Below are 8,056 nucleotides of genomic sequence, written 5' to 3' on the forward strand. Positions count from 1 at the left end.
TGAGGTACCTGTATGCAGGATGAACATTTTTCAGTCAGAAAGGAACTCTAACTCTTGGCTATTGTAAAGAGTGCTGCAATGAACATTGGGGAACAGGTATACCTTCGACTTGATGATTTCCATTCCTTTGGGTATATTCCCAGCAGTGGGATAGCTGGGTCATATGGTAGATCTATCTGCAATTGTTTGAGGAACCTCCATACCATTTTCCATAGAGGCTGCACCATTTTGCAGTCCCACCAACAATGTATGAGAGTTCCTTTTTCTCCGCAACTTCGCCAGCATTTATCGTTCAGAGTCTTTTGGATTTTAGCCATCCTAACTGGGGTGAGATGGTATCTCAGTGTAGTTTTGATTTGCATTTCCCAGATTTTCCATGAACTTTTTGAAGAGCCCTCATATATATATCTCACATAGAGGTGCCTATATAGATACATACATATATTTATATATATATACACATATAGAGAGAGATATGCATACATATATACACTGTAATTGTATAGCTAATGGTCTGAAAAGGTATGCACTAAACAAATCAGGATTATGTCTGAACTTGGAGAAGGGGAATGTTAAAGGAAATTTATCTTCAGCCTTGTCCGTAATGATTTACTGAAATGATTTTTTAAAATGCACAGCATATTGCGATATTGTTGGGAGGTGATTGTGTATAGGTCTCCCATGTTTCTGCATATCTTGTGAACAGAACCACTGATAGCTTTTGTTTCAGACTATCTTTTCAAGGATGTTTGTGTAGTGAACAGCCTTGGAAGATAGAGAGAGGATCTCCCTCCGAAGCAGGGACAGATTTGTTTGCTGCTCGGTGTGAAAAAGATAACATCTCCCTCTGGGACAAAGTTTGAGCAGGGTTTGCTTGTAGTCTCTTTAAAAGACTGGAGTTTTGGAAGGTAGGATTTCTGAGGTCTGATGCAAACCCGCCATGTGTGCAGCATCCTCCAGGGCTAATCTCCACATCCCCACTGTGGTGCTTGGGAGTCAATGGGAACTGATGTGAACGTGAAGCTCAGGATTCCTCTGAGCAATAAAGTCCTTTGTCTCTGACCCAGGAGTCTTGTGTTTCCTACCATCTAGGAGATCATGGAAGGTTAAAATTGCAGACTCTTAGAGTCGATAACTATAATGTAAACATTGAAAACTACACATTTAATAAGTGTACTATGGAAGAATCTTCACAAAGTGGACTTACTCATGTAACCAGCACCAGATCAAGAAAAAGAGCGTAACCAGCTCACAGAATCCCCCCTAGTGTCCTCTTAAGTCAATACTCTCCCAAGGCTAACCATACTCATATCTAACAGCATGGAATAGTTTTGCTTGTTTTTGAACTTTACATAAATCAAATCATACACTATGAACTCTTTTGTGTCTGGATTTTTCATGCAACACTATGTTTATAGGATTCGTCCATATTTTTATATGTAGTTGTAATTCATCACAATCATTGCTGTATAGTATTCCACTGTGTCAGTAAACCACTACTTATGTATATATGAAGGTACTTCAAAAAGCACATGGAAAAATAGAATTAAAAGGTAATGTGGGGCCGGCCTGGTGGCGCACTGGATAGTGCGCCGCTTGGGAAGCGCGGCGGCGCTCCCGCCGAGGGTTCGGATCCCACATACAGACCGGTTCCCGCTCACTGGCTGAGCGAGGCGCGGGAGCAACACTGAGGGTTGCAATCCCATTGTCGGTCCCCGGTCCGGTACGGGGGCAACACTGAGGGTTGCGATCCGTTGCCGGACACGGAAAAAAGACAAAAAAAAAAAAAAAAGAAAGAAAGGTAATGTGAATGTTTCCATGAACTTTTTGAAGTACCCTCATATTGTATTGTTGATGGACATTGCATTGTTTCTAGATTTTTACTATGAAATTATTTATTTTTTAAAGGAGAGTATGTTTATGTATTACTTGTATGATTGAATTTTCAAACATGAACACAGGTAAAAAGAATGGTATAATGATCCCCTATATACCTGTGACCCAGCTTTAACTATCCACTTCTGACATGTTTTTTGTAATTAAACTGTAATTACATAATTTAATAATATTTAAAAGTGAATAGGCCAACTTTATTCTCCCCTAAATTACTTTCAAGATAAAAGCATCTCCTTGCCTCTGTCTTGAAATCTCTATGATGAAAGGATAATATCAGCTCACTCGCACGGTGGCCTCATCCTGTCTCATAACTTTGAATTCCATCTAATACCCAGTTGACATCCGAGTTTATTTCTATAGATTCAACCCACCCACCTAATAAGCTTGACATTTCTGCTCAGATGTCATTTTAGATCTGGTTCTTCAGAAGCAGACCTTAGATGAGGCTTGTGTACAAGTATCTATAAGGTGCTACTCTTAAGAGAAACTAGGAAGGGGGTGAGGAAAGCAGGACAGGATGGAGTTGGTGGGGAAACCAAGCAAGGTGTGACATAAGGCAAAGTTCCATGGAGAGTGGCTTCAACCTGATCCCACAGGTCTGCTCAAACTACAAACTTTGTAGTTTGTCTCAATGCAAGAGATGGGAGCTGGGCCGTGATATTCCTGCACTCATCAATCATTGTTCTAGGGCTACTCTGGGGAAACATAAACTCCCAGTCACTTCTAGCTTGGCAGCCGATCACCAGCACTCTGCTACGAAGTCTATTAGACATCTCAGACTCAACATGTCCAAAACTTTTGGACCCCTCCCCTCTCCCCCACTCGTCCCCAAACTCTGTCCTTCCAGTTATGCAAAATACCTTGGAGTCATCCATGACTCCTCTCTTTTGATCACACCCCTGTCAATACAGCAGGAAATCAGGTTGACTCTAGTTTCAAAATGTATGCAGAAGCTTCTCATCACCTCCACATCAACCTGAATTACTGCCAGAGCCTCCTAGTTTGTCTCTTGGCTTCTACCCTTCTATCCCTTCCTGCCCCTCCCCACCAGTCTCTTCTCAACAAAGCAGTGGGAAAAGTCCCTTTAAAATGGAAGTGATCATGTTTCTCTGATCAAAATCAATGGTTCCTGATTTCCCTCAAAGTAAAAGTCAATATCCTACACAATGGCCTTCAAGTCTGTACATGGTCTGCCTCCTCCCCACCTTCCCTCTTGACCTCATCTCCTACCCCCGTCACTCATTCCCTCCATTTACACTGGTCTCCTTGCTGTCCCTTGAACACACTAGGTCTGAACCCATCTTAGGACCTTTGCACTGGCTGTTGCCTCTGCCTGGTATATTCTTCTCCCAGATAATTCCATAGCTCTGTTCCACACCTCCTTCAAGTCTTTGCTCAGTGTTACCTTCACAAGGAGGTCTACCTGAACAACCCATTTTAAAATTGCCAGCATCCTCCGTTCCCCTGTGCTCCTCATCTCCCTTACCCATGCTTTTTTTTTCTCCATAGCCTACCACATAATTTACTTTCCTATTATGCATATTGTTTACTATCTGTTTTCTCCCACTAGAACATAAACTCCATGAGCACAGGAATTCTTGTGTGATGGATGTACTTTATATCAAGCTCCTGGAATAGTTCAGACACATAATATATGCTTAATAAATGTTTGCTGAATGAATGAACTTCTGTAAACCTCAGTATATTGATACTGTCTCAAAGGAATATGCTTAGGTCTTTCAAGATGCTCCACTGCAGTGACCAGTCATTGTATGTAGAATGCCCCCAGGGAGGAGCTGAACCTTGGGCCAGGCAGCTCCCTTCAGTTAAGGGTTGTTTCTGGGAAGGGATGGAACAGTGAGACCTAAGGAGGCAACATGCTGTGCAACCATGCAGTGTGCACCTAGACAGGAGAGGTGCTGGCAGAGACTGAAGGGAAGCTAGAATGGGTAGTGGTGGAGGGAAAGGCTGAGTATCAGCTTCAGTCCCAAGACAGCTGCAGCAACAGCAGTGAGAATCTGGGTGGGTCACAGCACCCACTATAGAATGACCCTGTGCTTCTCCGGTCTATTCACTGCATGTAAATTCACTCCTTCAGGATTCTAATTGTTCTTCCTGGGCAACTTATAGGAACAAGGTTAGTGGGATGAACTATAGCTCCTGGTGCCACAGCTGTCTTGGGACTGAAGCTGATACTCCTTTTTACTCTCCCCCATTATCTATTCTGGATTCCCCTCAGTTTTGGCCAGCACGTCTCTGGTTTAGGTGGCTTCCTTGTTGGAGTGACCCAGACTTTCACCTCTTAGGAGTATGAGCCTCTGGTCTCCATGCCCTTTTCTGACTGTGGCTGCTGTACTTGTCTATTTGTCATCAAAACCAGGCAGCGAAATACCAAGAGGCACCCAATAGGTCACCTGGATGACACACATATTTCTCCCTTCCCCCATTGTGTACCAGTAGCCCCCCCTCTTCCTGATGATCAGGGTCAATTGATCCTTCCCCAAATGGTACTCTTTCCTTGCTTGATGGTCTCTTAGCATGAGGAGCCCAAAGTTGGCATTCGTAGCTTAAAATTTAATGAGATGCTTGTATTCTTTATCAGAAGTGTTCTGCCTCTGGGAACCAGCATGTTTAATTCCACAGAAACTAGAAGTGCAGATATAGGAAGTACAGATTTCCAAATAAATCACTGGAAGCAATGGTATGCGGGTCTACTTCTAGGTTCACCCCTTGGCTCCCAGATCTATTTATTTCACCTACTGAGGACACAGTACCTTGTAATGGTCATTGGATTAGGGTGCATGCCATGTTCTGGAAAACAGACCCCATCCTTGTAAGACATTATCTCTCACCTAGCACATTGTCTGTGCCTTGAACAGGTGATTTTACTGCTCGGTCAGGCTGGCAGCTTCTTTATGGTGTTGAATTCAGTAGGACTAGTAGACCCAATGAGCATGAAACTCATGCTGCACTAGTTTTGCTGTAAAGTGGGCCTTTTGATCCAATGTGACATAATGTGTGGTCTTGTGTGCGTGGATGAAATACTCTGTAAACCCTTTAAGTGTGGTGCTGGCTGAGGCCCTGAGGACAAGATGGCAAACTCATGCTTGGAATATATGTTGACTCCAGTCAAGATGAATGGTTGCTCTTTCCACGGTGAAATAGGTACAGTGTAATCAACCTGCAAAAGGGGATGAACACTGTGTTCTCACATGGCAGAAGAGATGGAAGGGCCAGGCAGCTCTGTGAAACCTCTTTTATAAAGGCATTAATCTCATCATGAGGTTGGAGCCCTCATGGCCTCATCACCTCCCCAAAGCCCCACATCTTTTTTTTTTTTTAATCTTTTTCCTGACTGGTAAGGGAATGGCAACCCTTGGCTTGGTGTCGTCAGCACCGCGCTCAGCCAGTGAGCGCACAGGCCATTCCTATATAAGATCCGAACCTCGGCGGGAGCGTCGCTGTGCTCCCAGCGCCGCACTCTCCCGAGTGCGCCACGGGGCCAGCCCAAGCCCCACATCTTTTTTTTTTTTTTTTCCTTTTTGTCTTTTTTCATGTCCGGCAACGGATCGCAACCCTCAGTGTTGCGCTCGCACCCCGCCCAGCCAGTGAGCGGGAACCGGTCTGTATGTGGGATCCGAACCCTCGGCGGGAGCGCCACTGTGCTCCCAAGCGGTGCACTGTTGGGCCAGCTCCAAGCCCCACATCTTAATACCAACACGATGGTGATTAAGTTTCAGCATGAATTTTAGAGGGACATAAACATTGAAACCATAGCAGTATCACTCAACTTAATGTTTTTGAGATTAAGAGTGGATGTTATGATGTGCTGTCCAGATCTCCCTTTCAAGACTGAAGCACCAATTCCTCAGTTGCTTGGGAGTTCTCAGCTCAGTCACTCTCTAGGAATTGTCTTAAGCTGAATAGAGCAGTCTGGCTCAAGGTATGTCAATGTTTTGTTTTTGTTTTTAGTTATATTTCCCTGATGAGTAATTGTATTGAGCCCTATTCATATCTTATTATCCACTTGAATATTTTCTTTTGAAAGTGCTTATTCAAATCTTTTGTCCATTTAAAAAACTGGGTTATTTTAAATTTTCTTCTTAATTTATAGGACTTTTTTTTTTTTTGAAATTCTGTATATGAGTCTTTTGTCATATACATAGATTGAAGATATTTTCTTCCAGTGTGTGGCTTGCCTTTTCACTTTCTTAATGGTGTTTTTAAAATGTGTATAAGTTTTACATTTTGATAAAGTCCAATCTATTAGTTTTTCTTTTGTGGTCTATAGTTTTGCATCCTGTTTAAGAAATCTTTCCCTACTCCAGTTCATAAAGATAAGTCTTCTGTATTTTCTTTTAGGAACTTTATAGTTTTAACTTTCTCATTTAGGTTTATGGGTCATCTAGAATTACTTTCTGTGGATGGTGTGAGGTAGGAGGTCTGGTTTATTTTTAAAATATAGATTTCAAATTGCTCCATACTGTCTATTGAAAGCAGTTTCCTTTCCCCTTTTAGTTGTTTAGGCATCTTTGTTGAAAATTAGTTGATTATATGTTTGTGGGTCTATTTTTCAACTCTAGTCTCTATTTGTATGTCTTTGTACCAATACCACATTGTCTTAACTAATGCAGCGTTATAGTAAGCCTTCGAATCCTGTAGTAGTATAAGTCTACCTACTTTGTTCTTTTTTTCTTATGATTATCTTTGCTAATCTGGGTCCTTTGCATTTCCATATAAATTATAAAATCAGCTTGTTGATTTCTAAAATAAAGCTTGCTGAGGTTTTGATTAGAATTACATTGAATCAACAGATCAGTTTGGGGAGAATTGCCATCTTTATAATATTGTCTGCCAATCCATGAGGATGGTATATCTCCACATTTATTCACATCTTTAGTTTTTCTCAACAATATTTTATAGTAGTATAAATGTTTTACATGTATTTTGTTACATTCTTTTCTGGATATTTGATGTTTTTGATGCTATTGCAAATGACATTTAAGAAATTTATTCTCCAAGTGTTTGTTGCTTGTATACAGAAATACAATTAATTTTATATATCAAATTTGTACGCAACAGCCTTATTCTATTCACACATTAGTTCTAGTAGATTGTTTATAGACATCTTTGGATTTTCAACAACTACAATCACATCATGTGTAAATGAGGACAAGTGTATGTCTTTTTTCCAGGTGTTGACCCTTTTGATTGTTGAGTTTGCCTCTTCTATTTTATGGTTTTTATTTCTCTTAAATGCTTGGTGCTTCTCAAAGGTCTCCTCATCTTTATTTTTCTGGTTTCTTATGTGTGAGTTCTGTATGTTTTTTATGAGATTTTTTTGTTTATTTGTTTGCATCTGGCCAGTACAGGGATCAAACCCTGGACCTTGGTGTTGTCAGCACCATGCTCTAACTAACTAAAATAACTGGTCAGTTCTGGGCCCACTGCGGCAGCGGCAGCGGTGATGGACACCCTAGGAAAGAGAGCTTCGCGCTGCCCTTCTCCTCTGCCTCGGATGAGGAATTTGATGCTGTGGTTGGATATTTGGAGGACATCATCATGGATGACAAGTCCCAGTTATTACAGAGAAATTTCAAGGACAAGTACTACCAGGAGTTTGAAGACATGGAAGACAATAAACTCACCTACACACCTATTTTTAACGAATTTTCTTTGGTAGAAAAGTATATTGAGGAACAGCTGCTGGAGTGGATTCCTGGATTTAACACGGCAGCTTTCACAACAACATTGCAGCATCATAAAGATGAAGTGGCTGGTGACATATTTGACATGTTGCTCACATTAATGGATTTTCTGGCTTTTAAAGAAATGTTTCTGGACTACAGAGCAGAAAAAGAAGGCCAGGGATTGGACTTAAGCAGTGGTTTGGTGGTGACTTCATCATGCAAATCATCTTCTACACCAGCTTTCCAGAACAGTCTGTGGCACTAGGTCCCACTTCCAGGCAAGGAATGGGCTCATTCTGGATGTCACTGGCCTCAGTTAAAGATGACAGAATACATCTGGGAAAGACTGACTCTGTTCTGCAACTCCTTGTTCATGTTAAGTATTGATGGGTCAAAACAAAATGGCCTGACCCTCTTTGACCATTTCTCCTGAAACACCTTCTTGTATTTAGTAACCCTAGTAGTCCTTC

At 41.6% G+C, this 8,056-nt stretch overlaps 1 pseudogene; it reads left to right on the forward strand.

Annotated features, from left to right (window-relative positions):
• LOC103598911 overlaps positions 1 to 7,851 on the forward strand; it is a 9,604-nt pseudogene extending 1,753 nt beyond the window's left edge.
• Positions 7,852 to 8,056: the final 205 nt, after the last annotated feature.

This window comes from Galeopterus variegatus, unplaced genomic scaffold, assembly GCF_000696425.1.
Source record: "Galeopterus variegatus unplaced genomic scaffold, G_variegatus-3.0.2 Scaffold2780, whole genome shotgun sequence".
NCBI classification, from domain to species: domain Eukaryota; kingdom Metazoa; phylum Chordata; class Mammalia; order Dermoptera; family Cynocephalidae; genus Galeopterus; species Galeopterus variegatus.